Raw genomic sequence first — 23,744 nt, forward strand, 5'->3', positions numbered from 1 at the left:
ATAAATCTAGACAAATATAGTAGTTTCATAGAGATTGAAACTGGCAAATCGTTTGCCTACCTAAATAGCTTCTTGGTGTGATTATGATATCCCTCTTCACATCATGAAGTGAAATATAGATCATAGCCTTATTTAAATAATTTTAAATGAATTAGTTGATTATTTTTTAAGAATTAGTAAAACAAACTAGAATGGAACTTAATATTGAATGATGTCTATAAACAGAAATTTGTCCACTAAATTTTTTATTGCGATAAAACCTCTAAAAGGCTAAGAAGACAGGACCGGTCAATCTTGTCTATACTCATAGTTTAGTTCTCATGAATAAAAAGAAAATATCATGCCTAGATAAAGCTCTTCTCCCTCCTCTAGCTATTATATTTTTAGTTGTAAGAAGGATTAAATGTTGAGTGTACTTTATACATTGAAATATTAAAGCAACATGGAATTCCTTTAAGTTAGGAGTTGACTATGGTAACATAATTAACTAGCTGACATGTTAATATAATTAGTTCATTCCATTTCTAATATTAACGACTTGAAAAAGATCCTTCATGGAGTTGCATGGTGTGTTGAAGAACTTTTTTGGAACTAACATGGCAAAGCATAGAAACTCCAACTTCAAATGCTCATGTATTTACTATCATGAACGGAAGTGTCAAGAAAAAGAAAGCAAATTTCCCATAGGTAAAATGTGGTTAGAGTTGGTACACCTAACTCTGATCCTGAATGCCAAGGACAAAAGTAAGGCTTATTCTGAGACATATTTTGATAGGCTATTTGTTTCCAAAACAAGAAAAAAGACTAATAAAGCTTAGATGCCTGGTATATCTAAAAATTTTGAAAATTTATATGTCAAAGGTATGGCATAGTTAGATACATTCATAATATCATTTGAATGTTACTTCCTATCCTTGAATATAGTACTCAAGAAAATACTCACATTTGCAAGAATGTACAGTAACTAAAGGGAAGTAAGAGACTGAAACATAAAGAAGAGAATTCGAACATGGATATTGAACCCATGATACTATCCATAGGATCAATAATAAACTTGTTTTTTCCCAATGTTTGGTCTATGGTCTTACGATTGAAAATTGTTTATACAACAATTCATATGATGATTCAGGATTATTTTAATAAAAAAATTCTATATGTTTCTATTTAAAACCAAGTCATAAAATCTATGAAACTAGTATACTAACAATAGTTCAACTTTGATTTAAATATTTGGATGAAATGAAATGTTATTGTGAAATCATCTTCTTGGACATATAAATGAGAATTGCATTAACAAATGTCCAGTTGGATAGGATTTTGGAATTAATTTAACCACAAATCTTATGATAAATGCAAGTCTTATTTGTCAAGATAGATGAAAAAGGCACTATTTTATAGTGTGAAAATATGTTAGAATTAGTTTAACTAATAGACCATTCAGATCAACCATTATACATGTTGATTCGAATACATCCAAAAGTTTGGATGAAATGTATTTGTGGAAACACATTCTTGGACATATAAATAAGAAAAGCATTACCAAATATCCAGTTGGATTGAATTTTGGAAATCATATGACCACAAGTCTGATGATAAATGTAAATCTTATTTATCAAGATAAACGATGAACACATCACTTAGTGATGCGAGTATCTGTTGGAATTAGTTCACATTAATGGACCGTTTACATTAACCACAATACATAGTAAGACCAAATTTGTTACCTTAAAAAGGTATGGACATGTTTATCTGAATAAACATAAGTCTAAAATCTTCAAGGTGTGTAGAGATTTTATAAAACAAAGTTAAGAATCTGAATAAGCATCTCAGTCAAAGTTTAACGATCATATAAGGAATTATTAAATGGTTTCACAAATCATAAGCAATGTAGTTGGACAGAGAAAAAAATCATTGTTTGATTTGTTAAATAATGAGTCATACTATGCTTACAAAAAATTCATGGAATGTACAATAAAGAATGTTACAAGAGTCCTTGGTTTTTCCCCAAACTGAGAAGGTTTATGATACACTCTTTGAGATATGAAGTAGATTTCATTTCTCAATAGAATAAATGGAAGTCAAGGATTATATGGATTACATTCTCGTGAAGCACTTAACAAAATAGAACCTAGAGAAGAGATTTGTTACTTCATTGGATATCCTAACAAGTCTTTTGTGTAGTTATTTTAAGAACCCTTTGAAAACAAAGTGTTTGTTACTCGAAGGGCGTTCTTTCAATAGAGGATCTGATATCCAAATGGGCTAGTAGGATCCCAATTAATCTTCATTAGATTTAAGAATAAACCAAAAAAGAACCTAAAGTTGTCACTAGTACTCAATTAGATGTTGAAAGACATGTTGAGGAATCTGACATACATCCACTCCTTCCTTATAGATTTGATAGAGGATGTCATACACCCAGTTATATAGATTCTATATTACTGAGGAAAATGAGTCACTAGTAGATGGAGATCATATTCTACCAGCTATCAGAAATTTGGCAGACCCAAAAGGTTGCAAAATGGAAGGAGGTTATAGAGAGCGAGATTTAGTCCATGTATGTTTGAAACATGGTTGATTAAACACTTGGCCTTAAAATCGTTAAGTGTAAGAAGATCTTTAAGAAGATGACAAATATGGATAGGAACATATATATATATATATATATATATATATATATATATATATATATATATATATATATACTAGCCGTCTACCCGCGCAAAGCGACGGGCGATGAATAATTTGATCTCTTTATAGTTAAAACCATTTTGCTTTCACTTCGAGAAATGAATATTAAATGACATCTATTTTTCAAGAGCATTACCATACCATATTAAGGGGGTGTTTGGCTAAGCTTTTTTTAAAACAACTTATTAGGTTCCACATCACTATAAGTTAAAAAAAAATTTTGGAACTTATTCCGGTGGGGAACCTTTAATACGTCATTTTTTCATAAGTTACCTTACAATTACTTATTAACTTATAAGCTAATAAACTAATAAGCAATAAGTTTTTTTTGCCAAACACCCCATAAATGGTTATTATTTCTATTTATACATACCCAAACCACTTGTACTGTTTATCGTCCTCTTTTTTTTTCGTTTTCCTTAATTCCTTTATTAATTTAATGTCCTACTAAGTAAAATGCTAAAATATATAAATAATAGTTTATAAAAATAAACCTTAAGAATATCAGGTGTTGTGATTCAAAAGTCGATAAATAGGCCTTTAAGAAGGCCAAAATACTCAGGTGTCAACTTGTTCATTGTGATTTTAAACCAAGTTTGGTCACAGATTAAAACATTTTCAGCGATGGTATGTAATTCAAGGATTCATATTGATTTAGGTTCTCGAAACCTTAAAATATTGAACAAAATCTATATAGAACCTTATAATAAAGACAATAATCACCGTAATCAGGAAGTCCATGTGATGAAACTTGATATTATAAGGACCAATGATGAAAAATGTTTCATTTTTAGGCTAAACAAGATGAAAAATATACAAACTACCTTAATCATGTCAAATCTTGTGTTTAACCGTTCTTTATTGCAAAAGTAAGATGCCAAAATATACAAACTAATGATAATACAATGCTCTAACTGGCCCTCTTCGTTGAGTTCTTTGAACCTGCAAAGCCAACACATTAAAGAAACATAGTAAAACCTTTTTAGGAACAAACCTCATATAATAAAGCCATCACCCAATATATTTATAAGATAAAAATACAAAAAGTTAAAAATGATGAAATCAATTACAAGTAAGGATTAAAATAAAAACCTATTAAGAAAGAGCCATCTGCAGGAGGGATATTTGAATCAACATGTATTTTCTGATGGTTTCAAATTTTGAATTATCCGAAATTCAGGGAAGGAGATAGAATTTGTTGAAAAATATAAGGATTCAAAACACAAGTTAAAATTTAATATTATTTTATTGATGACTACTTGTAGTATTAGCTTAATGATATGAATGTCTTAGAAAAATAATATTATTATATTCAATCTATTTTTAGAAATAGTGGGATTTCTCTTATAAGATAGTAAATATATATATATATATATATATATATATATATTCAAACCAATATAGGCTGTGAAAGATCTATGAGCTTAAGAAGTCCATTTATGGACTACAATAAGCATCTTACATTTGGAATATTTGTTTCAATGAGATAACCTAGAGAGTTTGAATTCCTAGAAACGACGATGAGCCATAAGTATATTTCAAAGCTAGTAACAATGATGCTGTCACCCTTATACCGTACATGGATAATATAGAACTTATATGAAACAATGTCCTAAGTTTGTGAAGTGTGAAAGATTAGGATGGGTATTGTTTTGCTATGAAAAACATAAGGAGAAGTAACACATATGCACTGAACATAAAGAATCTATGGAGATAGATTTGAGAGATTTATTGGATTAAGAAAAAGTACATAAAATCTTAAGGAAACTTGAGACACATTACTCCAAAAGAATTTATTGCTTATAAAACATGGCATGACATCTGAAAATGTTAATTTCCTCGTTCTACTTTTAAGCTAAAGAAAATGAGTCAAGTCCCACACGCTATAGCTAAGGTATTGATCATGTATGCCATGTCATGTACTAGGTGTGGTGACTCGTATGCCTTGAGCATGACAAGTCAATATCAGATCAATTTGGAAAGAATTAATGAATCTAAATCAAGGACATTCTTAAGTGTCCTAAGAGGGCAACAAATACTCTCTTGTTAGTATGTAAGATATCAATGTAAAGTTTACACTTATGCTTGGTTCCATACTAATAGAGACGATTCCGTTCGCATTTAAAATTTGTGCTCTTACTGAATGGTGAAGTAGTAACTGTTAGGCGTGTCAAACCCAAAAAATGATAGGGGTACGATATACTCCTAAGAACACTACTATATTGCACTAATAGGTAGTACAAGGCAAGTAGGGTCGATCCACAAAAACACGAGACAATCGGTCTAATACCCATTTGCGTAAGGTACTTGTTCACAAAAGATTAAAGAGGGGGGTTTTGAATGCAATGATTAAATAAAAAAATTAAAAACACAAGCAATCAGCCAAACGAGTGAATTAAATTCAGAATTTGTAAGGGCTCCAATGTAACAACGAAATTTTCAAAACAAAAATTTTATTTTTGTCACAACCATTTTCACATAAAATATTTCCAAAAACATCCAACAATAATTATCAAAACATATCGTATCCCAAGATCACAAAAATCAAATCCTTTCTCTAGTGTGTACGAATCATGCCGGCGCCTTCCCATGGTCCTCGCTAGTACCTGAAACACATAACACAACAATTGTAAGCATAAATGCTTAGTGAGTTCTCCAATATACCACTTACACACATACGCCCTTCCAGGCCATGACCTTCCGGTCCATGTGTCTTAGGGGACTTCCATCCCAACTCGGTAAACCTTCCGGTCCTACCTGTGTCGACCTTCCGGTCCATAACTCCCTGACCTTCCGGTCTACATCAAAATGCCTTCCGGCCCATATCAAACATAGCATACATAACACATACAAAACAGGTAACTAATCACATACAATGCATATATCTTATAGCATACCAGACCTTCCGGTCACACATAGGTACCCTTCCAGGTGTAGTATAGTGAGAAGACTCACCTCAGATGTCCCGGTAAATCACTAACTCGGTAGAAATACGATCTAGCCTCTGCCTAAACACATAAAATAATATTCTTGTAAATATAACTCTCAAAACTAGGCTCTACTTTCTCTAAGATTCCTTAGAAGGGTGAAAGACCATTTTACCCTTCCTTTGGCTCAAAGGCCACCGTTTTTGACCAAACTCTAAAAGTCAACCAAAGTCGACGGTCAAACTTTGACCCAACTCGGCGAGTCCACCTGTGTCCACTTAACTCTTTAGCCCCATTTAACACGTCGAGTCCCTCCCTTTACTCAACAAGTCCCTAAGTAAGAATCGCGGGGCTACCCCAACTCGACTCGCCGAGTCTCAAGAACAACTCGGTGAGTATATGCCATGCACAAACTCTATTGACCTCCTCAGGTCAGATCTGTTCCTCAAATCCATAGATCTGTCCTTCCAAAGCATAATAATCATGTAAAGTCTAGACCTTGACACTCATATATCATCTAGATGGTATCATTTGGAGATTTTAACCCAAAAAATGGCATCCTAAGCTCATAATTCCCAAGATAACTCATAAAGCTCCAAGGGTTAAGGTTTGTGTACCTCTTTTAGTCCAGATCCAAAGCATAAACTCGATAAGGGACCAATTGCTCCACATAAACATCCTCAAAGGAGGTTAGAAAACCCTAACTCTAGGTATCAATACCAAAACTGAAGAAGGTCCGAATAAATACCTTAAGTTGAAGTCTCTGAACTCTGAAAACACTAGAACCACACCTCCTTCAGTCTCCTCTTTCTCTTGATCACCTTCTTTATGCTAAACCAAAGATAGAAAGGTCAAATATGGCTTCTTCTTCTTCCCAAACGATCTATCTCAATTAGGGTGCTCTGAAGGGACTGGTAGCCGCAATGGAATGCTAAGAGTGCCCTTAAATAGGTTCCAACCCCGGATGATTAGGGTTTCATTAAACAGCGTGGACTCGCCGAGTCCAACGCGAACCTGGATGATCAATCGCGACCCTACTCGGCGAGTCTAAGCATCAACTCGCCGAGTTCCTTCATAATTTCTAAAAAATAAAAAATATTAGAATAATATACCTGGGATTCCGGATGTTACATCCAACTTCATGTATGACAACTTAGCAATTTGATTCAAAGATGGCCCAATATTCGTTCCGTTCTATCTAAGTTGGTACTTGAAAGTGTTAATAATCTCTAAAACTTCCCATTCACCATATTAATTAACCAAAACAAGCTCTTTGATTAACCCTAACCTTACTAAGCTAATCTAAACAAGCTCTTAGAATTAGATTAAAAGATTACATGAAGCTTTATGTGAATGTTCCCAACAACACCCAATACTCCTCACAAGCTCGGGAGTGTAAAGTGTATGAATAAGATTTACACTAAATTCATTCAATAGAGAACAATTTAATGTTTTTTACTTGTTCAATTTCACAAAACAATTACGGATTTTGTAAAAGAGATAACTTGAATGACCTAACCCTAGTTCAAATGGCCAATAAGAATCACAATAAGAATCAAACATTCGATTAAACCAAAATCAACTTCACTAGATAGAAATTAAGAACAAACATCAGGTCATATGATTGAAATCACTACCAAGAAGTCAAAACATGAAATTAGGGAAACTAGGGTTCTAGCCGCACATGGCTAGAACAAGATCACAAGTTTAAAATATGGAAATAATGTGCAATTACAACTTACAAGTACTAGAAATAATGTTTCCAAATGATTGTTGATCAAACCCTTGCAAAAATCTTCGAAATCCCCTCAAAAAATGTTCTATAATATGACGTGTGTCTGTAAAAATGGCCCTCAACCCGTAATATGAAAGATAGGAAAAACTAGCAAAAGTTGGTTTTTGGGTCGAATGCAGCTCGTGTTGATTTGCACTAAACTGACACGACCCGTGTTCAGCATGGTCAACACGGCTCATGTTGATTTGAACTAAACTGGCACGGCCCGTGTTTGGCATGGTCAACAACTTCTTCTTTTCTGGTCAACACGGCTCGTGTTCCTTTCGCAATGTAAATCCAACACGGCCTGTGTACCTCTCTGACTCTAATTCCAAACTTGATTTTTCCAACTTTTTCGTTCTTCGCCCGATCATCCTGAAATCTTCACCAATGCTTCTTGGCATTTCCCAAAGCACGTTCCAAAAGTGTGCAAATAAGATTGTTCTAGAGAATAACATGAATATGATGAAATGCAAGACAAATGAAGAACAATTATGCTAAATAGATGTATAAGAGGGGACTAAAATATGTGCAAAAAGGTGCAAAAATGCACCTAAAAGTAACTTGGAAGGGTACCAAGTAATACACCATGGTGGATTTAACAATAAACTTAGAGTATATTGCATCTAGTTAGACTGTAAAGAAAAACTATGTGACTAGAGAGATTAATCAGTGACCTTAATGTTGAATTCAATAATTGATGGTCCTTTTTTAAGTCTCTTGTGACTATAAGGATGAATTTACCTTGTGTGAGGATCCCAAGTCACACAAGCTAACATGACGTATACTCAGTAAGTACCATCACATTTGATAGCTAGTCGAATGTAAAGACATCATAGTCAATGGAGTCATATCGAAAGAAAATATTGTCGATCCATTCTTAAGCCAATGCCATAAACCAAGTATAATAGTCATACAAGGTCAAATGAATTACCGTGAGTGCATTTAATTTAGTTTATTTTGGTTTGGGAACTTAATCAGTATAAGTCTTTATCTGATTTGGAGATTATTAAGTGGATATCTTAGTATATGATAAAGATAAGTCATTTCATTAGTTTATTACAATGTTCCATTTTTGCATGTTTTGAGCCACTTCCAGAATAATAAATTTATTCAAACTTCTATAGTCGATCCTACATTGGAAGTAAGTAGTGATTTAAGATTGTCATAAAGCATTGGTAAATCGTCCATGGAGATGGACATAACATAACATTACGACCAATACTCATGAGCACTTTAATGGAGATTTTAGGTGATAGATTAACCCACACTTAGAGATTACTTTATGGATTCTGTCATAAGTAATTCTACTATGGTAATATCATATGCAAACAAAGATGCATGAGGTTTTTGTCCTATAATCTGTTATGTCTTGGTTTCTCCCTAACAATATTTGTAATAGGCAACTATACTGGGTTTGAACATATATGGCATGAGGAATAACAGAATCCATGTAGTCAAAGCTTATCTGGTACTTCTGCCTTAACATGAGAAGTTTTTATCTTTAGCCCCTCGATGATTTGTTTTGGTTGAAACAAGTATCTATTTAGAAACATAATCTTGAATGCTTGAGATTGACTTATATCCATATATCATGTTCACATAGATATCATGAAGAGCAATGGAATACCTGATCACTTATCTAATGGTTGTATAAAAACTTTAAGTTGTGAGTATGACAGGTGCATTGGATGACACACTCTCTACTTATTACTAGTTAATATTTGACCATATAATGTTGCTGACTTATACAAGTGGGAGTTGTTAGAAGATAGTGCCCACAGTCACAACAATTGGTAATATTACTATTAATCGTATGGTCCTTTTGGGTTACACACAAGGACATATATTAGCAACTAAGTACACGAGAATATTATTTGGATTTAGTGTAAAGATTTGAAAGTCAAATTTTTTAGGATAATTAACAAACTTATGATAATTACTTAGTGACCAAGTAATTATCCATAAGAGTTCACAAACCCTTCCCTATAAATAGAGAGGTCAATGGTTGGATTCGATGATGAGTTTTTGATTACAAAAACCTTAAAAAATCGACAACCTCTTCTCATTCCCGAAACCCTAGAGAAATCTCGACCATACGGCGCGTCCAAGGTCCTATGCGGCATGTCCATGACAAATCCATATTTTGTGTTCTGCATTCATGGTGTTTGCTATTTGGGTGAAGTCAGATGTTGCTTATATGTTCCTTGGGTGCGATCTGGAAGACGAGTTATACATTGGACTCTTAACAATCATTTCTCATCAAGATCCAAAAGATTTTCAAAGGACTAGAAGGGTATAGTTTTATTATTCCTTGTTGTTTATTTTGTTGCAATTGATTGGCTAAACTTGGATCTGACTATTGAGTTATGAGGTTAATTTTGTATTTTTTCCGCTATGAACCTTTGTAGCTTTTAGATCCCTTATAACCCAACAAATCCTACGAATGATTATATGGTTGCTTCTACTTGGTTTATTTCTTGATAATATGTTTTTGTCTAGCTCTAGCTCACTTGCTAGATGGAATACTATATGTCGATGAAAGTCAACATCCTTATTTAGAGGATTTATAGAGATAGAATCCCTACACGTTTAAACTTGTGGGATAAAGGGATTGATTTGGATTTTGTGTCACCCACAATATTGCTTTCTATTAAGGAATCATATCAAAATCTATTCATCTCTTACCCTTTGTTAGTTCTGCTTTGGTTGGTGGGGTGCGCCTCTACTAACCATGCCTTTAATCACCACATTTATCACTTGGACATAGTCAACTTCGCTTTCTGGGGAAGTCAAATAGCTTTTTTTATGTAGTTATTGCAGTTTCGTTCTGAAGCATACAGAACTTTCATAATAATTTTTTTTGGAACAAAAAACCATAAGGACATTATTTTTTATGATATAACGTTTATTACTTTCTTTTAAGTTTGTAACGTGGAAAATGTGTAAGTTTTTATGATATAACGTTTATTACTTTCTTTTAAGCTTGTAACGTGGAAAATGTGTAAGTTGAGACTGTGATTGTTGGTTGTATAACCCTTATTTAATTATTTTGTAACTTCTATATTTTGCCGCTAGTGTCTTGTTAGATGTCCTTTCATTTAATATAGTCGTTCACCCCAAAAAAGATAATAATAAAAATTATGAAGGCTACCTAAAGTCTTTGGACTTAAAAAATGAGTTGAAACAAGAAAAGTTTGGGCTTAGACAAGAAAAGGTTAAAGCAAAAAATATGAGATGCTAAAAAAATATGAATACTAGTACCATGTTAGAAAAGAGATAAAAAAATTTAGACGAACCTACAAAGATCGAAATAAAATATAATCCTTTAGTATAGTAATTTTCAATATTGTAATTCTAGAATTATGAATTTTTCTAGGTTTCGTAGTTTTAATTGATGTGGTTTTCAAGTTTTGTAATTTTTAATTGATGTAATTTTAGGATCCAAGTTTATTGTCACATATATTTAAGCTAGATAAAGGTACTAGTGTTTGTTTGTCTTTTTTGTTTTTTTTTTCCCTTAGTACAATGAAGTTGATGTGTTGCCTAAAATAGTAAGTTCTTTTTAAGCACTAATGAGGAGTGACGATTCCTACAATTTAATGTGTCTCTATGGACCATGATGTCCACTTTGTAGTTCTATATTTATTTGATAGATTCTTTTATATCTTGCCTCACTATAAATTATAAATTTGGTTCCTATATTTGATAAAAAAAAAAATCATAAATTCGCTCTAAAATTTTGTAATGTTCCTATGTTGTTCTTAGGTTGGAATTTCATTGCGGATATGATCCCTATCCTATATTCTATATGATGTGACTTCAAAATGTTAAATGTTAAACTAAACTTACAACTTCGAATAAAAAATAATGATGAAGACAAAGCCGCAAAATTGGTCATTGTGGTATTTAAAAAACTATATATATGGTCCAAAAAGTTTTCAACTTGTATGGATGGTCCAAAATCAAGGTTTTCTTTTGGTTTTGGCCATAAAATAGTTGAAAGGACTATTTTTCTCTTACTATTTCTTTTTTACATTTTATTTATTTCTTTTATATTTTAATAGTTTAAAAAAAAAAAAAAAAAAAAAAAAAAAAAAAACTCTCCTACCCTATACCCTTCATCCACACCTTCCCTTATTTCTCCCTCTATCTCTTTGACTTTCTTCATCTATGTAACATCGAATAACTAAAATAATAGACACGGAACCCCGAGAAGTGATTATTATTATTATTTTATATTGTTATCATCCAAAATCAAATAATAATTATCGGGATGTTAGTTTCGGGGGTCAAAGTGTAATTTCGGGACTTATTTTGAAAAGTTTTCATAGAGGAGGGGCTATTTGGTATCATTTGGGCTTAATATAAAAGAATTTATGGAAGCAGGGGTTAAAGAGTAAATATCAGACTTAATTTGAAAGGGGTTTGGGTGGCTGGGGTTAAAAGGGTAAATTGTAGGTTTGTTTTGAAAGAAATTGGAGAAGAAAGGGCCATTTATGTCATTATGGGTTGAAGTTTTATGAGAGCCAGATATATAACCCTTTCATTCCTGTCAAACCCTAACCCTAAAAAACTTATGTTGCAACCGTCACCCCACCTCCCTCTAGCCGCTACCATTCGCCTCTTTTGCCATTCCGACCAACCATGATCGTCGCCGACTCGTTATTGCAAACCACCTTCGTCTCTTGTTGCACCGAGCCACCTTGCTATAGCGGCTTCCTTTCCTTCCCGGTGAACTCGAGTAACCGCTAGTCACCCACCGTTTTCTTCTTCTTCTGTCGCTGCAAGGTCGCCATTACGGGAGGCTATTGCGGCTGATGTTCTCCTCTGATGGCAATGCGCCACCATTCGAGTTGTTGTTGATGGGTTTCGTCCTTGTGGTCACCGCCATGTGACTATTCCATCGTGAAGTTGCTGCCAACGCTATTTTACCGCCATCAGCCACAGGTGTTGGTTCGTGGTTCGTGATGAGGTCACGAGTACGTGTGGTTTCTGTCGAAAGGGAGTCACGAAGCACCACCATGGTGGTCGACCATGGTGGTTACCACCGATAATGGAGCTTCTGCCGTCGATCGTCGCTGCTGTCGGACTCCTTATGTAGACATCGCCACCAGGTGGGTGGCTGGGTTCTCAAAACATAAGAGCGTGTGTAGGTGGTTTTTGGTCGGATTTCACAAGAAGGCCACCACCACCACCGTAAGGTGGTGGCGAGCACCTCCGACCACCACCCGTCGCCACAACACGGTTGTGTGTGTATGTGTTTACCTTAGTGTGTGTGTGTGTGTGTGTGTGTTTATTCAGGATTTTAGGTTGTAAATTGTATTGTAATCGGCCAAAATAATAATAGAAAAATCCATAACCACCACCGTGATGTTGTGGTTGCCGCCTCCTGCTGCCACCAGCCGTCGTGTTAGGTGGTGGTGTGCTTTGTTGTGTTTTGGACTCGTTTAGGGATGCTTGGATAAAGTGGGCCCAATGAAACCCTAGTGGGCCCAACAAAACCCTAATGGTCCCAATGAAGTCGTAATCGACCTAAAAGCCCAACCATTTGATTAATGGGCTGGTAATTGGTTTAGAAAACCCTAATATTTAATTTATGGGCCTTGGACTTATCGGAACCCACATTTGGGCCATTGGAATGGGAGTTGTGTGTAAAGCCATCATATGATTTATTTAGAAGAGTGATGGACTTAATGGATTAAGTCCTTAACGTGTTAAGTGAGAAACACTTAACCCTAACTGTCATTTTATGTGAAACCCTAATTTTGGGAATTTGATCGGGATCCGCACTTGAATCATTCACTAAACTTAATATATTAATTAATAATAATTTCCAATCAAACTAAAGCAATATTGGACTTGATGGACTAAGTCCTTAATGGGTTAAGTAGGAACACTTAACCCTAATCATCATTTCATGTAAGAAACCCAAATTTTTAATTGGGCCTTGAGTTGGGCCTTTCTATTGGGATTTTGTAATTGGGTTATTAATGGGCCATTCAAGAACAAGAAAATGGACTAGAATAATTTAATAGGCTTTAAGGTAAGGCCCATATAAGGGTTTGTGTCCAATTTTCCATAGATGGGCCATAGTTTGGGCCTTGATGATTATATGATATTGGGCCATTGGAAATGCCAAATGTTTGGACTAGACTAAGTAATTGGTTTTTTAATTATGGCCATGTAAAGGTTTGGGCCTAATTTGGAAAATCATGCCATATGTTGGGCTTTTTCCCATTACTTGACTTTTGGGCCTTTGGAGTGTGAGTGGGACCTTGGGCTTGGAACCTAATTATTAATTGGGTGTTGTTTGATGTTGGAAGTTTGGGAATCTATCAACCAACAGCTGGAGTTTTATCCGCGGGACTTCAGCAGTGCCAGGTGAGTTATCCTCACTATATCAATAGGGTCTAAGGTACCAAGGCCGGTCCTTTATGGATTTGTATTCGGATTATGGCATGATATGTTATTGATTACATCCTTGTAGTTAGGATGATGATATGCTTATGTGTAGTGACCTGGTTAGGTTAGTAAACTGGTTATAGGCTGATGCTATTTTAGTGACCGGTTAGGTTTGTATCCCGCTTATAAGGATATTGCAATGATTAGTGATTTGTTAGATCGATTTGACTGTTATATGATATGAGCTAGCGTATGATATTTGTGTGAACATGTTTGTTTGATTGGGGGTCGGGTTGAGGCGGGCCTGCTTTGTGTTGTAGGCCAACATACCCGCTGAGCAGTCCGGATAGGTTGTAGGCCTTGCGAGGTGGTCCAGTCATATCGAAGGCTCGGGAGCGGTCCAGTCAGGGTGAAGGTTCATTATGCATGTTGTTATGTATTTGTTATATGATAAGATTATATTTGTATGGCGTTGGTATTTTAGGGAAACTCACTAAGCTTCGAGCTTACAGTTGTTGATTATGTTTCATGTATTTCTGATGATCGTAGGAAGGCGTGATTGTACAGCTCCTCATATCTTATGAATTTATGATTTGATTATGGGGATACTCTGATGATTAAACTATTTTGAAAACAAACTGTAATAACTTAATGGTTTTAAATGTTTTAAAAAGTTTTAAATTGGCTTGAATTTTTGGGATGTTACAATATATCTGTTAATATTTCTTGTTTTCTCTGATGAGTTCATTCAAGCTACCCTGAAGTAGAGCTCCAGGTTCGACACTCCGACACCGAAGAGGGTGGGATGAAGTTGGGTTTGATTCTTTGATGAGGCCGTTCAAGTGCTTCTTCTTTTCCTCTTTCTCATCGTATGTCTATTGAACCTAGGCGGCCAATCAAGTGGATTTATAAACCATAACATCCGAACCTCATAACAATCATCAACTTCTTCATTTGAGTTCAATTCTTGTGGAAATTTTCTTCGACTTTGGTATATTTTACAAATATTGAAAATCTGATTTAGTGTGTGTGTTTTGAGTTGCATGTGTGTATGTGTGTGTGTTTTGAATTGAAGACACTCCCTTTTTGATTTGTATAAGAGGAACAAAAATCAAGGCAAGACTGAGGTTGAGAGGAGAAGCAGATTGGTTCTCTACGTAGATTGAGAAATGACATACCTCTTCTTTGTTGAAATTCAAACAAAGAATTGTGAGCGACATGGCTAGGGTTTGTAGAGAGCTTGAAAATGTGTAATAGGGTTTTTGCAGGAAAATCCCTAAGGTTTATGTGTTTAATGGAAGTAAGGAGATTAGAGCAGAAGGGTTTCTTTCAGAAGAAAGCAAGACCAGTTACAGGTACCAGAAAACATAACCAAAAGACCATTTCCATTTTATCAATTAGCGCGGTTGACTTTTCTGACTCAAACACAGAAAAATAAAACCAGAACCTCAAAATTCGGTGTGTTCCTTGATGGAAATCACAGAAGACGAAGAAGAGGGTGACGAGGGGTGAGGATGAAGGTTTTCTTGGATATAGGGTGTGGATGAACATGATTTTGAAGATGGAACATGTGTGCATTTTTTTTGTAAATCTAGGGTTTATTGATTTCTTGTAAATACATATCAATTTTATTTTGTAAATCTATATTTGGGTGAAGCAAATGACTGGAGGTGGGGGTGTTCACCAAAGAAGATGAAATGGTTGATGTTCCGAGAGAGAGAGAGAGAGAGAGAGAGAGAGAGAGAGAGAGAGAAAGAGAGAAAGAGAGAGAGAGAGAGAGAGAGAGAGAGAGGATGGGTGGAGTTATGGGGTAGACCTTTTTTATTAACATTTACAAAATTAAAAATGTAAACAAAATACAAAAAATAAATTTAAAGGGCAAAACAGTTAATTCAAGTGCTCCATGGACTAACACTACATGAGTTACTTAATTTTAGGACCAAAACCAAAGGAAACCCTTGATTTTGGACCATCCATGCAAGTTGGAAACTTTTGGATGCTATCCAATTTTTTTTTAATACCACTGGAACCAATTTTGTAGTTTTGTCCAATGATAAATCATCGATAGAATACAAACTTAAGGACAACAATTCAAATTTTGAATTGAACTTGCTATTTTGTGTAAACCATAGTAGCGGAATTTGTAATTTACTCAAAAATCAATTTAGAAAAATTTGAAATACATACATTTACGGATACCATAATATCTTTCAAAAAAATGTCACATACACAATACAAATCCATGTTCATCAACTTCAAGCAACAAACTACACTGGAAGTGGAGATTACGAATTGTGTACTGATATGTGTATTTTTATATATATTTTTATGCACTTTATCTTAATATTTTGGCCTTATTTATTATATTTTAGAACTAAAGAGTACTCATAATGCTTTGAATTATGTTTTGCAGCTATTTGTTGTCAATAAAGCACAAGAGAAAAGACTGAAGCGGAAACCGGGCTTAGAAGCTAAAAGAAACAAAATGGTGCTGAGGTAGCGGTTACGCCCCGCGTAACTTAAGAGTACGCCCCGCGTACCGGCTTGCAACAGATATACATGATCGCGTGTATATCCATAGTACGCGCCGCGTAAATCTGAGTACGCCCAGCGTACTTAGGTCGGCCACAAAGGTTATAAATATCGATTTTTAGCTAACCAGGAGGGGAATTCGACTCCTAACCTAATTTAGTCGACAATTAACTTCTGTTAAGCCGTTTTGAGGGTCTAGAAGGCGGCCGGAAGGCCGTTAAGCTAACGGGAGCAGAGATCTGAAGGATTAGAGAGCGGATACATGTCGGTAATCATATGGATTGCTAACGTGACCATGTTTAGCACTTCCTTATGGTACTTTCTGTATTTATTTTCTGATTAGGGTGTAAAAACCTTTTACTTTGTGTTTATGATTGAATGAAGTTTTGATTCCTAGACTAATTGTGATGTTAAATAATTTATTTGTGTTTAATTTATCTTGCCAAGCTTGTTCAAAGATCCTCATGTGTTAATGATGATTATTTGCTGTTAATTGTTAAGTGAATTGAGTTGTATGAAAACCTGCTTGATTTGCTTGTCTCTTATGATTTTTGATGACCATTGAGATTATAAGACTAGAAATAACGAATGTGAAACTAGGATTAACATGGGAATAAATAAGTTAATGTGTGAGCCTTGTTTGATGACCATCAACAAGAGGTTAATTAAATGTTTAAATTAACTAAGTTTACAAGTCTTGCTTGATACGAACTGAATACTAGGAAGCATGTTAGTTTAATCAATTGATCACTGTTTGAATTAACTTGTTTGCTAAAGGATTAGTTATAGTGAACATGAATCTAATCAATTTAGGAATCGGTGAACATGAATAAATGAATTTGTGCATGCAATTGTCTATGTTTTCAAGGTGGAATTTGTCTAAACCAAAGTACCTAAAGAGATTTGTTTTTCCTGTTAGTTTATCGAGAATGGTTAATTAATTATTAGTTTGAGATTTATTAAATTATTCTTTTCGTGTGATATATAACCTATAATTAAATATATTAAATTAATCCACCGTTCCCTGTGATCGACACCCGACTTACCTAAGCTATACTGTAATCTGACTAGGTACACTGCCTATAAGTGCATAGTTCGTCTAAGTTTGTTAGGTTATAAATATTAAAATTAATGGGTACTTTCGTGCACATCATGTACCTTGGCTTGAATGTTCTTGAAAATACAAAGTATAATTCCTTTATTGTTTCACACCCTATAACGCCCGGGTTTCAAGACCAAGTATTTTTGGGCGATGTAATATTCTAGGTAAACTATTGTAACTCTTTTTCAAATAATAAAGATGAAATATTTGAATTCTATGTGAATTATGTGTATTTGTATGCTTATTACTTAATTATAAAGATATAAATAACAAAGAATAAAAATAAGCTTCAAAATTAAAGTGTGAGATAAGTCCTATATCTTTACATAAAGTTGTAGTGGTCGAAATGAGGATTCCGAAGATATAAAGAATACTGAAATCCGAGTTATAACGAAGAAGTTATGACGCGTCGAAGTTTTGCAATGGAACCGGCACGACACTGGGAAGCGTAAAAAGTGAATTTATGATAGAAGACTTTTTAGCCTTAGTAATCTAAACCAAAGTCGTAGAGTATGTTAAACTGAGAAAATCCATAAAAATAACGTCCAAATCTGACTTCGTATGAGGAAGTTATGATTTTTCGAAGTTTCGGCTTGACAGTGTACAACCCGAAGTTTGAATATTAGATCGAACGGTTTTTATCCGATACAAGCTAAACGAGAATCGAAGATCTCGTTAAGAGTAGCGTAACGATAAAAAGATGGAAGAAAATGGACGTCGGATGAAGAAGTTATGAATTTTTAACGGACAAATCCTGTCCCGGCCTATTAAAAATATAAAATTTAAAATAAATGTAAAATTAGCCGACGAAGTCTAAACAAAAGTTGTAGCGTACGGTCCCGCCTACGCGTGGATATAAAGAACATCGAAAACGGAGCTCGTATGTGAAAGTTACGATTTTTTAAAGGCAAGTGTGCAAATTGCAAAATCTGTGAAGGGATGATGATGTGGCTCGATCTGGGCCGTCTATTGCTGATTGGAGGACCGCTTCAGATGAGTGACACGTCGCCTCACTTTGCCCTACACCCCGCGTTCAAGGTTGGTACGCCCAGCGTACCTTCGGTCCTTATCCTCTTCCAAAGTGCGAGACAGCTGGATCCAAGTTGGGCCTTATCCGAAGACTACGCCCCGCATAGCCAAGGACTACGCCCAGCGTACGTCCGAGGCTCGCAGCTATAAATACCTGCGAGGGATTCTGAGTAAATCACGCCAATTATCTTTCTCTCTATAGCTCCCCAAACCACCCCTAAACCCTATATAAAGCCCCTAGTACCCAAAGGAAGCCCCGAGGCTCCCGGAGTCCCGAGAAAAAGGGTCTTTCGGTTTCAAAACGTTGCTCTGAGCAAAGCCCGGTTTTCCATAAAACCCGCTGTAAGTGAGCTACACCTACACAATTTTTAATATAACTTTTAAATAAATATAGTAATGTTATTAGGTCCTTAAAATAATTATTTGGGCTGTTATTATGAGTTATATAGAGTGTTGTTTAACGCTTATATAATAGTAATAATAGCTAGACTATTAGTTAGTCTCAGTGAATGATAAACTAAACCCTAGTGGTAACGATACTAGGTTTTGCTGAAGGAAAATTGTGTTAAGAGTAACGAAGTGCTGTCCAAGCTCCGAGTCACCACCTTTTCAAGTGAGTGCATGGTCCTTTTCATCTTACACATAGATATGAAGTATTTTATATAAACTACGTGCTATGTGTGCATATTATCTGTATACTTGCTATCTATGCTGGATGAACGATTTTATACAAGTTTTATATGATATACACTTTATATTTATTTTATATCTACAAAAATGTTGGGGTAAAACATGGGTAGATGTATTAGACGATGTGTAATAAAATGATGAGAGGCCTCGATGTTGTTGTTATTGATTCTGTCATCTAGCGGAGTATGGATGACGACCACGAACTCTTCTAGACAATCCAGTGGAATGCTAGCAGGCTCACAACCTGTAGGTGTTTGTGAACGATGTGCTCACCGATGTACTCCATCCCCCTTATGGTTTCCTTTAGGACATTTATTGCTGAGGAACCCCCTTAGCAGTAGTGTCCATCCCGATGATGATCCTTAGGATATGTCCCTTATGATAGGTGTTTAGGGACGTAAAGTGAAGATAACGGGAATGGGTAATCGAGTTATTGTTGTTTGATGAAATTAATAAAAAACTTATTTATTGTGGGTTGAAAACCCTATGTGCTCACCAGACTCCCAAGCCTGACCCACTCAGTTTCTTGTATTACAGGTAGTGGCATATGAGCATAGATGCTTGGATGAGAGATAAGGGATTATAGGCCTGTAAATACGAAATAATGTAGTAAGGCTTATGTTGTACTGTTTATGCTTTCGATCTGTATCGAACATGACATCCCGAGTCTTTTAATGAAATACATTTCTTTGGAAATGCTTTTGATAAATCTTTATCATATTTTGCTTTGGGACAAATTCTGCAACACTTTTATTTAAAATGTTACTTTGATTTTCAAACAAAACATAAACAAAATCGGTCTTTTCTGACCATAAAAATGGGGATGTCACACACCCCTATGTGACGATCCATGCGAATAGATTGAGAATCTCCTTCATCTTGCCTTTCAAATGTTTTCCATAAAAGAGAGATATCAATGTGTCAATTTCACGTTAAACAAGTAAGATGAAACCCTAGCTAAGGTTACTAGATTTCGTCTAAAGTGAGAGAAAGAAAGGGTAGATTGATTGAACGGGAGAGATAGTATGTAGGATGCCAAAAGGAAGCCGTATCTTTCTATTCTAATAAAAGAATAGTTTTATTCTTCTGTTGTCATGTGTCACTATATTAAGCCTCCTAATTAATGTCATGGACTTGCCAACTTATTGATTCTCCATTTCAAATTTCAAAATTTAAATTTTCACTCTAATAACATTATAGTAAACATTAAAATAAAATTAATACATATTATAAGTTGATATAATTTCATGTATTTATTTAAATCGACGATCATAATTTTATATAATTAAAAAAGTATCTCTTAATTAATAATTTATTTAAAATAATTGATTAATAATTTTGAGTTTTTACTATGAACATTTAAAAAATTATGTAACCGTGGTTCTCACGAGTTATAAACTAATAAAATATAAAGACTCTCCATAATTTTGTGTGATCACCAAGCAATCTAATTTGCAAAATAAAATAATTATGTATTAGATAGTTGATAATTATCCGGTAATTAATCAAAGCATTCCAATTTGAATATAACATAATTATATATTAGATAAACAGAGAATCATCTAGTAATCAATAATCAAATACGATTTATTGCAAACTAAGTATTTATACTTTATAGTTTTCGATTAAACCATCAAACTATTAATGAATACCAAAATAATTCCATAATTCTCACTATTATTGATGGTATATTGTGTGCAACCCAATAGACTTATTTATTAGTGTGACTAACGTGTCGTGTCAATATACATATCTCCAATAATAAATATATTGGAAATTTTATGCTTTTAAAACAAAGAATTTTAATGTGTTCTACAAATATGAAAAGTAAAAACCCTCATACTCTATTCTTGATATTAACATATGGTTTAAAGAGCCCTAATTGATTTGATCATAAATATATGCTCATAAAGAATAAGACAAACTCTCTTTCTAAGCTATTGCAATAAACAAACAACTGCAAAATTCTCTCAAAAAGTAGTACACACATATATGATTGAAATCGGTGGAATTGAAGAAGACAAACTCTCTTTCTAAGCTATTGCAATCAACAAAGAATTGCAAAATTCCCTCTAACAGTAATACACACATATGTGATTGAACTCAGTGGAACATTGTGACATTTAATGATGGTGCATATCCATATTCTTTAGTTGATTTACGATCAATATGTAGATTTGTGATAGTCATGATTTCAAGTTAAGGGCTCATTAAACTCATCATCTTCATCATAATTAATGGTATGATTTTCAATGATATTATATTTTAAAGTTGTAACATTTTAAGGTGAATTGCTTGAAGTGTCATCAAATTCTTCAGAGTTACATGTATATATTATTCTGTGGGTTGACTTTGATTCATGTCAACTTTGAAAGCTTTTGATATTAATAAATATCTTACAAACACATGTTGATCTTCTTTCACATCAAACCTACCTAACTACCATTTTAATGTAGAATGAAACAATTGTATCCAAAAACATGAATGTGACTTATGTTTAGTTTATTTCCTTCGAAAATTTTATATGCAATTTTTCCACGTCTAACAATAATGATGAATCTATTTTGGGTAAAAAGATTCATTTGTAGGTTCATCTTATAATAACGAGGGTAACTTTGACTCAAACAACATGAAACTGCTATTTTATTATAGTGTTATATTTTTTATTTCTTGAGCTAAACCTTCTTATTAACTTTATCTTATCAACTACATCCCCCTCCCCTTCTCTACATCTTTATTATCATTTTCTTGCTAGCATCTTTACAATCAGACATCAAGCATGTTCTCTCTCTCTCTCTCTCTCTCTCTATATATATATATATATATATATATATATATATATATATATATATATATATATACACACACACATACATATCCATATCATAACTATCGGAATATAATGTTATGAAGGAATGGTTTCCTTCTCATGGATACATATTTTTATATTACTTTGATTGTCCACTCCATGTGTAAGCTTTGACCAAGTGCCATATGCATGCATGTTATGCATTTATGTGTTTCTTTTCATCTTCGTGTTGTATGAGAGTTCAGAGTGGCGTCATCATCAAGGTTGTTGTGTTATTTTGTGCTTTCCTATCAATATTGTTAGTGTACGGGAGGCCCAACTATAGCCTTCATGGAAAAAATTAAGGTTGAGTTTTTGTCTTATGTTTGATTTAATTAGAACAAATGGCAATCTTGCATTGTTGCATGATGTAACTTTCATGATTGATGGATGTGCTCTTGAATAATCATACTTATTGTGGCTTAGGGGTAACAAGTAAAATGATATCACACTGAACTTCAACATTTTCATGTAGCTACATTAAGTTACTAACATGAATCTATTAGAATTAAATCTTCAGTTAAAGCCATTAGCATGGTTTGTGAGGAAAATACTCTAAGTATAGTAAATCAATGCCTTTATTGCAATGGAAAAATATGCTATTGTTGAATTGGTTTAGAAAATAAATAAGTTCGACATTGAGATTAGTGATTTGTTAGTTTCTTGAAATCCTACCTTGCTACCCGTACTTATTTCTTATATGATTTCTTATTAGAAAGACATTTGTTGTAGTCATCTCATGCATCTTTTGTATATGAGACTGCAAATATAAGTATAAGTAGATCCCACAAACTATCGGGCTTTACTAGTATTATATGTGGCCATAGTTGAAGATAAATGATAAAAAAAGTATAAAAGTATTTATTAATAAAACATTTTCCATTATTTCATGCCAAACTTGTTGGAAAATTATTTCATTTACCTAACCTACGATAATAACACACTTCTCTATTTTGTCTTCAAAAGGGTTGCCAAATCAGCTCGATTCCTAATGATGATGTTTATGTTGGCCTCTTACTACTATGCCACGTTCGTTGATTCTTCTTAGCTCATAATAGTTACGTGCTTCTTACAAAATGAAATGTCTTCATGATTCTAATGTTTGATTATTGCTGGTTTTCATGCATGTTGAGAGACTAGGAGAGATAAGGGGGAGGGGGGGGGGGGGATATGAACGTATGTATGTGGAAAAAAGAAAGACTAAAATGCCCTCATGAACATAACAGGTGAGGATGGTTAAAGGCTATGTGGAGACAAATGTTAGAGTGAGGGACCAATAGTGTTACAAATGTTTGTATTAGGGACAAAGTGTGCTGCTAACCAATTTTTTGAACTAAATGCAAACGACAAGTACCACACATGTAATTTACTCTATAATTGAGACGTCCCACATCATTACTTTCTCAACTGTGTGGTCACATTGTTATACAAGTCAAAAAATAAATATAAAATTCCTTCCTTAAAATAGATTCTTTCCTTTTGGCTATTTTTGTGATTTGAATTTATTTTTTAACATAAAAAGATAATAGTTTTCTATTTTTTTCCTAAAAATATTTCTACTCAATTAAATGATGATATATATCATATTAGTATAATAAAATATCATAAAATTTTATTAAAAGACCATTAAATGTTACACACTAGGTGTAACACCTATGTATTATATGAGTTAATTAAAAAAATAGAAAATAAACGTCTAAATATTTAAGAATTTTTGATTTATAAGAAACTAAGAAAAATAATAAA

Source organism: Lactuca saligna, chromosome 9 (genome assembly GCF_052625555.1).
Source record: "Lactuca saligna cultivar CGN05327 chromosome 9, ASM5262555v1, whole genome shotgun sequence".
In the NCBI taxonomy this organism is placed as follows: domain Eukaryota; kingdom Viridiplantae; phylum Streptophyta; class Magnoliopsida; order Asterales; family Asteraceae; genus Lactuca; species Lactuca saligna.